Source organism: Micropterus salmoides, unplaced genomic scaffold (genome assembly GCF_014851395.1).
Source record: "Micropterus salmoides isolate LMB-PRFRI ecotype aquatic unplaced genomic scaffold, ASM1485139v1 Ms_hic_scaffold_2774, whole genome shotgun sequence".
NCBI lineage: Eukaryota > Metazoa > Chordata > Actinopteri > Centrarchiformes > Centrarchidae > Micropterus > Micropterus salmoides.
In genome coordinates this window covers 54,332-60,580 of record NW_024042011.1, presented here as the reverse complement: position 1 = coordinate 60,580, position 6,249 = coordinate 54,332, and the positions used below count along the sequence as shown (strand labels likewise).

The window sequence follows — 6,249 nt, the reverse complement described above, 5'->3', positions numbered from 1 at the left end:
CCTGCGTCCTCTCTAGCGGCCAGCAGGGGGCGACTTAAACCTGCGTCCTCTCCCGAAGAAGGTGATTGTATATAAGTCTGTGAGAAAATGTTTCTACTTGTCAGCTGATTTATTTCCTCAGTAAACACTTTCCTGATGATGTTTCTGGTCTCATCGCTAGTTTCAAGTCTTCTTCAACACCATGATGTTCATTTAGTAATTATGGTCCCATTTAGAGGAACAGACCAGGAAGCAGGGGGCTTAGGGCGGGGCTACAAGCGGATTGTCGCTACCATAGCAACCTGTCAATCAGGATAGAGGCAACTCGTATCCGTTTCTGTTCACTTTCTCTGGTGAGAACATTTAGTTTTAAGCCTGTTGGAATTACAGATGCACCTAGCTAAGCAAGCTAGCTCAACATGGCGACGCCCTGTTGGCCAAACTCGAGGCTTCCAAACGGCAGTCCACAAACCAACGGGTGACGTTACCATGACTACGTCCACTTCTTATATACAGTCTGTGATACTGATGCACATTTTGAAGTGTGGTATTAGAAAAAGTTGATGGAAACGGCAACATTAGAAAAATTGTTTTTGCCTTTTTGGAAAAAAGACTCGATGGAAGCTGGAAACAGTTCTGACCTCGCGACTGATCAGCTGTTTCTGCTGTCGGCATCTTCCTGGATTTTCACATTATTCTCAGAAACATGGCCGGTAGCTACTTGCCCAGTGAAGCTCCTGAAGACCTCTCTGTATGGTCCCCAGGTCCATGGACCTCAGGTTCATGGTCCCCAGGTTCATGGTCCCCAGGTCCATGGTCCCCAGGTTCATGGTCCCCTGGTTCCCCAGGTTCATGGTCCCCTGGTTCCCCAGGTTCATGGTCCCCAGGTCCATGGTCCCCAGGTTCATGGTCCCCTGGTTGCCCAGGTTCATGGTCCCCAGGTCCATGGCCTAAGTTCCATGGCCTAAGTTCCATGGTCCTCAGGTCCATGGTCCCCAGGTTCATGGTCCCCAGGTCCATGGTCCCCAGTTTCATGGTCCATGGCTAAATGCCTAAAATTCGCTGGAGAATTAGATGGAAACACGGCTGATGGTTTTTTATACAAAACATACCAACAGAGCGAGAGTCCTGGTTCATGTAACGAGTCACTACAATCCAGAAGAAGGCAGCTCCTCAACATTTATTTACAAACAGATTGTCGGTGCTCCGTCTCTTAATCCTTTCTTTCAGATTGCTGTTAATGACGGCTCATCTGGACTGTAATTGTGGATTTGGACCTGAACCCTCCTGGACTTCCTGTTTACAGTCAGCGTTTATTATTAGTTTACACAAAGCTTCAAAGTGTTGCAAAACGTTTTTATGTATAGAATACAGAGATGGACTATCCAGAGTACTGACTCTGTGCTCTAAAGCTTCAGGAAACGCAGGAAGCGTCTCCGGTTTCAGCCGGCAGAGCCTTTCAATTCTGTTCAAATTCTTAAACATTTGATCAGTTTCCTTCTCTTCAGCAGCAGTTTCATTTTCTGTCTATATAATGTTCAGCACTGATCCAGGATCAGTCTGGCTGTGTGACACCAGAGCGGGCGGGGGGGGGGGTATAAAGTCCCCGTAGGGTCTGTTTCATCCACATGACCTCGCATCAGGACGCCATGTTGGATAGCTGTTAAAATGGCGGCCTGCGGGGGAAACGCTTTTTGAGCCGCAGCTGCAATCCCGTGAGTGGCCACTGGGCAAAACTGGAACCAGGCTGAGCGGCGGCGCCGTCTCCAGGTCTTATCATACATCCATCAACTGTCAAACAGGTCTGAGGTCTGCAGTGACTTCCTGCCGCTTCAGGCTGTGGTTACAGTTCCCAGCATGCCGAGCAGCAGCAGCGTCAGGTCCAGTCGTGTCCCGTGTTGCTCAGCGGAGGAGACGGGCAGCAGGTGAACTCTCTGCGTGTCAGAGATCATGTTTCGTGCGTCCTGCGCTGCGCTGACGGCGGCCGTGCTGGAGTTCGTATCTCCGCTGGCGATCAGGTCGAACACGCAGGCCTGGTAGTAGACGTCTTGGGCGGGAAGCAGCGCAGCGCAGTGAGCCCAGGGGCTGACGGCGGAGGAAGGGGAGGAGTCTGGCGCCGGTGGGTGGAGCACGTTGAGTCTCTGGGAGGTGGGGCAGCCCCACACGCACAGCTGCAGGTCCTGCTCGGGGCCGAAGGCCTCCACGATGCTGCGCGGCGAGCGGACCGACAGGCCGAGCGAGCGTCCGCTCTGACGCACCACCAGCAACGTACCGATGTGAGCCGCCCGGATCTCCGCGTGCCGGCCTGGACTCTGAGACCGGACCGTCAGGCTGTGTTGACCTCTCCGCTCGCCGCTCGACACTGAGCCATCAGCGAACGCAGCGGGAACGTTATCGAGCTCCGCCTGGTACAGCTGCTGGTCAATGCACTGACGCCAGTTCTTAAAGATGATGGTGATCTGTGGAGGTGAACATCCGGCTGTTAGTGAACTGTGTCCTCACCTGTTAATCTTTATTCCCACCTGATCCGTTCTGTCACTGGCAATAAATTAAATACGACGACGTCACGCTCAACGATCTGCAGCGTAACTTTCTAAAATAAAATACCAGATCATCATCAACATCAGAACGTGGAGCAGGTCTCTGTGACTCACCTTAGTCAGCGCCGTGGCGTGCGACCCCCCCTTTGTTGGCGATCCGGTGCCCTGGATGTACAGGTACTCGTTGTCAACGAGAGGCCACGCCCCTGCACGGCACACGTCTGGAACTCGTTGTTGAAGGTTCGAACGTGCGGGTCTCCGAACACGCCGCAGTGGAGGTACTCCGGCCTGCGTCCCTCTCTGCTGAGGAAGCTCCTCTCGTAGAGGCAGGCTTCTCCCGACAGCGTGCCCTGGGGCAGGGGGCGGGGCTGGGCGGTGGGGCCCGCACGGGGGCAGCGGTGCTGGATCAGCAGGTCTTCGATGCCCTGAACCGCAGAGTGGTACGCCAGGTCGCCTCGACACGCCCGCGCCATCCTCTTAGTGCACATGGCGTAGGAGCGTAGGGCGCTGCAGTAACCGGCGTTCACCGCCTCCCTGCTGGGAGCCGCTCCTCCTCCTGCTCCTCCTCCCCCGCTGCTGCTTCCCAGGTCCAGCGTCGCAGCCACAAAGTCCGAGTTACACCTCAGGATGCGACAGGAAGCTCCGGCTGAAGAGAGGAGGAAACATCAGAAAACGTCTGAGCTTTGTGGCTCCAGAGGAGAAAATAATCCCGATGATGTTTCCATGAAATCTTCTCAACTCGTGTCAATATATCAAAACACGTGATGTTTCACGAGTCAGCCTGAGCTGAAAATGTGAGTTCAGAAGTCTCTTTAGTCATAGTCATATGGGCATAATGACATTAATCAATAGTTGCAGCCCTAGCTGTAATGAAAGACACTTTCCAGTTGCATTATGGGAAATGTAGGATCGTCAGAGTCGAGCTCCTGAATGAATCATTAAAAAAGAGCGACGCCTTTTGATGTTACCTTTTGTAACGTTAAATAATATGTTTTTATTTTCTATTTCTTTAGAAGTATATTTAGTTTTTTCTGCTGTCAGATGTTTGTTGTTTATTTTGAAGCAGCTAGCTTCTAGCCTCCTGATGCTAACATGTAAAGGAGTTGGCAGGTGAGCAGACTCTTATTTGTGTGTGTTTGTACCTTCAGGTAAACTCAGCTGGACCAGCAGCAGAGTCAGGTGGATGCAGTGTTTCCATGGTAACGCCGCGTGTCGCGCGGCGGCAGCCCGAGGCTCCATCGGCAGACCGAACCCGGGACGGGCCGAGATCACCAGGACACAAAGAGGGAAGGTGTCACGCTCACCTGTCTGTTACCTGTCGGCCAACACATACTGTAATTAATTTACAGACCCAGCACTAATAAAAACATAACGGTTCATTCTGTAAGGTTTTTGTACTGAAAACATAGTTATGGATCTTTTATTGCATCTCAGAAATATTACACACTGAACCTTTAAGTTTTTTAACCGTGACCTTTTGCTAAACCTAACCAAACTGCATCGTTTCACAACATTAACCACTTGTTTTATTTTGAAAGTCTAACTTGACCGCGGAGACCTACACGTGCAAAAACAACGCTAAAGGGTTCCCAGGGCGTTAAACAGCGACGCCAAGGCTTCCATATGTGACGAGTTGGAACGCACTGTCATCAGCTGTTGATGTTTTTGAGCATCAGAGCCGTGATGCGAGCGAGCGAGCTCAGTTTCCAGTTATCTCTCTCTCTCTCTGTTTCTCAGTACGGACCAATGACAGGTTAGCAGACATGATCTGATGTGATTAAAGTGCATTATGGTCCATTAGTACCGCTGATCATCGTTCTCTTTTAAACCGATCACTCTGTGTTCATCATGTTTCATGTTAATCCGTCTGCCTGTAATCGATCAGTGACCTCATCAGCAGCCGACTTTCTCCCTGACATGAATCATTTCTCAAACATTCACTCGCTGAAACAACAAAGCAAAGTTCATGACGTGCGCACAATGCAGCACGTTACAGGTGACGGTCAGAGCGCCGCCATCGCCGGCTCACCTGCTCTGTTACCTGAGACGACCTTCTTCGGGACCCATCAGACAACCTGCACACACAAACATCACATGACCCATCAGCTGTATAATCATTAGTGAGCCCTAACAGGCGACACATTTCAGCTTCAGTAGAGTACAGATGGAGATAACACCAACAGCGCTGCAGTCAGAGAGCCCAGCTCATTGGTGCAGGACCACAGCGTCACATGACCAACCGTAACACTCAGATCCACACATTCAAAACGACTTTCTATAAACGTTAAATGAAGTCCAGTTATTGTCATTTCTCCACAAACTGAGTTTACAAATGACCGACGTGAAGTTTTTCAGGTCGATAATTCGAGCGGATCTGATTCTGAGTGAGCGCCATGTGACCGGAGCTTTATAAAGTGCAACCAAAATAAATAAACAGAAGAAACACGAGACTCCACAACACAAACACATCCTGCTTCACGAAGGCTCTGACGTTGGCTGGTGTTGGTTCGGCTGCAGTTTGATATTAACACGGAGCTTTTAGCTTCACTGAGTCCATCTCTAAGTTATATTTCAGGAATCAGCGTCACTAAGTCGCGCATTGCTTTTAATATTTTACTGACGAGACGATTCATCTGTTGAAACGAATCTAAACTGACTGACAGCAAAGTACACAAATCCTGTACCTGGGTGAAAGTACAGATACCCTCGCTAAATATTACTCCACTAACAGTAGAAGTCTTCAATTTAAACTTCTACTTGAGTCAAAGTACAAAAGTTTTTAAAAGCAGTACTGTTAGGATAGTGTGTGTGTCAGGAGCTGCTGACATGACAGAGTTTAAAAAATACCGCAAACTTTCCTTTTCATTAAACAATGTTATTCATTAGAAACAGATTGTCCTTTTAATAATAATTAAAGTTACTCAGTTGAAAATGGTGAGAAATGCTGTCACAGTTTCTCAGAGCCCGAAGTGACACCTCCAAAGCTCAACGTTATTACAAATACATTAAAAAGGAAAAGCAGGAAATCTTCACAGTTGTGAACCGTTAAATGTTTTTACATGAAAAATGTCTTAAACTATCAAAGTTGTTTAATTTCACAGTCTAATAATCCTGTCTGCTGTCAAACTGTGAGTTTAATTTATAACTAATAGTAACTGAAGCTGTCAGATGAATGTAGTGAAGTAAAAAGTACAACATCTCCCTCTGACGGAGCAGAAGGAGGAAGTGTCACGGAAACAAAAGTACCTCAAACTTAGTACTTGAGTAAATGTACTTGTCCACCTCTGGTAACTGATCCTCTGTTGACGTGAGGCCTACCTGCAGAGTCAGAGTCCGTCAGGCTCATGAATGAAATGATTTCAGAACAAAACGTCACTGAGCTCTGAGCTCCTGCAGCTGGAGGAACTAACGCTTTGTAAACTTTATTTATATGGTTTTAGGAACAAACGGTTTGGAGCGTCAGCGCTGACCCGTCTCTCTCTGATGTAACCTGGACTCTCGTCTGTTTGTCTGTTTTTTTTCCCTGCAGAACAAACAGCAGCAGGCAGGAGGCGGGGCTTGCTGTGGCGCTGATCATTCATTGGCCACACTGCCAGTGGGGAGCCTCGAGACAAAAGCTGCAGGTAAATGGAACTGGTTAGTCACATGGTTAAAGAGGTTAAAGATCCGCCTATGACCACCAGCCTTTAATCATTATCGTTATGAGTACTTTAATTACTTTTACTGATAT

General features: G+C 48.6%; 1 pseudogene; it reads right to left on the bottom strand.

Annotated features, from left to right (window-relative positions):
• Positions 1-1,144: 1,144 nt before the first annotated feature.
• LOC119881878 lies at positions 1,145-6,028 on the bottom strand (annotated as a pseudogene).
• Between the last annotated feature and the right edge of the window lie 221 nt (positions 6,029-6,249).